Below are 3,833 nucleotides of genomic sequence, written 5' to 3'. Positions count from 1 at the left end.
CCGGGGGCAGAGGCCGCAGCCCGGGCGGGGAAAGGCCAGGCCGGGCCCCGCAGGGAGCTGACCCTGCCCCTTGGCTGTCACCCCCCCGCGGCCCCTTTCCAGCAGAGACCCCTTCGTGGCGCCCGCGGGAAGGCGGAGGAGGCCTGCCCGGTGCCTCCCTCCCGGGCACCCTGCGGGGCGAGCTGGGGTCACCTTCCCGCGGGCGGGACTGGGGATACGATAAGGAGCATCTCTGAATCTCTTTTTTTTTAGGGAAAAAAGTTATCTTTTCTCGAGTAAAATGTTCTAGCAGTATGTGATAGCGAAATACAAGCAAACGGGCTGTAAGAGGGGAGAATGAAATGGGCTGTTTGAACGCAGAAGCGGAGCGGTGCGGGGTGTTCCCGTCTGATGAACCTGGTGATGTGTGGCTCAAGAGTTAGGTGGTTCAGAGAACTGCTGAAAGCGAAATGATCGGCGGTGTGGGAGAAAACCCTTCCCCATCTGTCTGCTTGCCTTCGTCTGAAAAAATAAAATCTTGGATGTGAAGAAAACCTGCATAAAGTTAGTTCTGCAGACTCCAGTGTGGGCTTCTTGTCTGAAAGCCAAACCAAAGTTTGTAGCTGTTTTGAAGAAAGAGCAGTTAAAAAGCAGTGGATTTGCTTTAGTTTCCTTTAGGAAGCCTTTCAGGCCAGCAGTGTTAAGTTTGATCTGTTAGTCTTTGGATCAGAGTCTTTCAGCAATTTTGTCACCGGTTGGTTTAGGCTCCAAAAATACAGACAGAAGAGTGAGGTAGCAGGAAGCCTGACTGATGCTGGGTTGAGATGAGTGACAGAGGGATGAGAAGCTGATCTCCACAGAGCACCAGGACCAGCGTTGTGAGACATCCTTGTGAGTTCCCAGCTCCTGTTTATTACCCTAAAATCTGTTAGAGATTGTGCTGATCACTGCCAGCAGAAACTTACTGCAGGCTGACCTCATGCCTGTCTGGGAATTTAATTTTCATAAAAGAAGTCTCAGTTCATATGAGATTAATGATTGAAATGAAACTTGCATCTGATTTATCCGAGTGTCTCAAGGCTTTTTAAAAAGGCAGTCTTGAAAGCATTAGTATTGATCCTTGAACCTGAGACCACATGGCTGCCATTTCCCTTTTTTAGCCTCTGTTATTTCAGGATGGGCTTGAGTAACTGCTTCATGGTCCTGCAGAGTCACTTCTGACATACTTTTTGGCTTTAGCAGTACTAAAGCAGTTTGTGCATGGCCTAAAAGAAATGCACCTCAAACTTACTTGGCTCAGAAAGACAACGATTTTGTGCTAAAAATGTTCAGCACTGGATAGTGCCTGTTGCTCTCAAGAGCTAGATTTTGTTGAAGGTACTCTGGTTTCTGAATAATCCAAGGCTAGGCTGGCAGTTTGAATGGGGTGTATATATTTGCACAGATACACACTTGTCTGGTTCATTATTTTTGTTATTTTATCTCTCTTGATAAAATAGTCCTTGCCTGGACTTCTGCTATTAGGAAAATGTATCTCACAGGCTCCTTCCACATTAAATGGAGGAAGCTTTTCTTGGCAACTGTCTTTTCTCCTGATATGAGCAGAAAACTGGCAGCTTGTTCCCATAAATGGTGTAGCTCCCATTAGAGAAATCTAATTTTCTCCCTCACCAAAATCCTCATGTGAGGATCTGTCATCAATCAGCCCAACTGCCGACCATGCCCTTCTTCTACATGTGTCAGTGAGAATTGTCTTATGGGATGGGCTCCACTGACCTCCCTAGGTGGCTTTCTGGTGCCTCCCTGCTTGCTCATGTAAAGAAGGATGATTTGACAGCCCTTCTGAATTAAGACAGCCTTCTGGAATAGCAGTTCTCTCAGTCTCTATGCAAAGCTGCCCTCATTTCCAGGAGATTTTTAAAGTTTTGGTGCTGTACGTAAAAACTGCTACAAAATGGGTACTCTGTTGAAGCCTGGATGCACTGGTAAGCATTCCAGTTTAGAGATGTCTGTTGGGAAGTTATGCATTATTCTTACTAATAACTAGCATAGTTCTAGTGTAGAAGTTCTTAATTGCTTAGGTATGATGCAGAAGGCTCTAGAAGCCCACTTCTGCAGTTTGAATCCTGCTGATGCTGTCTTTCCCATGGGTAATTAAACTAAATCAAGAGCTCATATTGCTGATCATTTTTACTAGTCCAGGATTTTGTTAAAAGAATAGTTCACTGATTTATGGGTATGTCTGCATGGCTCGTTATAACACTAGTATTGGTCTGTATCCTCCAGCTGGCACCAAACCTGTGCAGATGAGGCAACAAAAGTCATGTAGCCACCAGCAGCTGAACTGAGAAGCAGGACTGGGAACCCAGACGTGATACCACACCAAAGCAACTTCACTCCTTCCAGTTTCAGATGGGCTCTGACCTGGTTACCTGAAGATCTCTCTACACTAGTCCAGTATGTAGCATAGCATGAACACTGTGGGAGAAGAAAAATGTGGTAAGTGGCCAGTGGGGCAAATTGGAGTTGCAAAAGTCTTGGAAAATTTGGTGAAGCTTAATCTTGACTCCTGCGAGAAAGAAAACAATGAATATTCTGGCAAGTGAGCTTGGTAACAGTGTATACAAGTGGTTGGTTTGTCAAGAGGCCATTCAAGAAGTCTGGAGTAAATAAACTGAGAGAAAACAGTTTTTTTCTGAGAAATCTATGTAGGTGGACAAAGAAAAAGGTTGAATCTCAGAAAAATAACCAAAGAAGTAAAAATTGGACATAGGATTGCCAGATTTTAAGTCAAAATGGGATTGTGGGGATGGTTCATCTAGTAGCGTGTTGAGGATTTCAAAGTGAGTAAACACGAGTGGAGGAATGACTCCTGTCAGAGGAGCAGCTGCGGATTGTGCTCCTTTGCTGTCAAAATGTAAAAAAATGCTGAATGAACATTCAACCAATTGCTGAATGAAAATAAAATTCTAGACAACTGCCAGATTTGGCTGCGTGCCCAAAATGAATATCCAGATATAGGATACACAGCACTAAGCATGTTCATTTTCATAACAGATTTGTGTGAAACATCCTCTGCAATGGCTTTAATCATAAGAAAACATAGAAACTAATTACATCTTGAGAACATTTCGATAACTGTGTGTTGAAAACAGTGAATGAAAAGATACTTTAATGCACTGCAAGGGATTGCAAAGTTCTCATTAGAACATATAATTACAAAATCATAATTAAACTAGTACGCTACTAAAATAGAAAACATTACAATTGAGATGTTGTTTTTTACTTCAAATAACTTGATTTGCACAGTCTAAAGTTACCTGTTAAACTTTATGACATATTAAATGGATGTAATCTATATTTCTAGGATTTCCAGAAGATTGGTTAAAATCTACTTTTTAACAATTGGGATTTTTTTCACATACAACAAATAATGGGAGGGGTTTGGTTATTTGGGGATTGCAAAGAAAACAGGGTGAAGAATCACAAATCACATACAGAGGACAAACCAGTGATATAAAAATATGGCTACAGAATTTAAAGTGTCAGCCTCCACTTGTCAGCAGAGGCTGTCTGGAGGCTGCTCAAAAGAGGGAACTCAGTGGTGTAGCTACCTTCAGCTCATGCTGTTAAGTTGGTGCAAAAATGAGGAACTTGCTCTTTTAACACACAGTGTGCTAACTGATATAGGGAACCCTTCAAACCACTGCTATAGTCAGTGGTTTCAGAGAAGGCCAAAGGAATTTAGGTTTAGATGCACTAAGTTTAAATAAGGGACCTTCAGGATCTATTGGGCTAAAATTAATGGACACAGGTCAGGTGTTGGAAATGTGCAAGTAAAGATGGGAACAGAA

This window comes from Chaetura pelagica, unplaced genomic scaffold, assembly GCF_000747805.2.
Source record: "Chaetura pelagica isolate M959 unplaced genomic scaffold, ChaPel_1.0 scaffold150, whole genome shotgun sequence".
NCBI classification, from domain to species: Eukaryota; Metazoa; Chordata; class Aves; order Apodiformes; family Apodidae; genus Chaetura; species Chaetura pelagica.
This window is presented reverse-complemented; position numbering follows the sequence as displayed.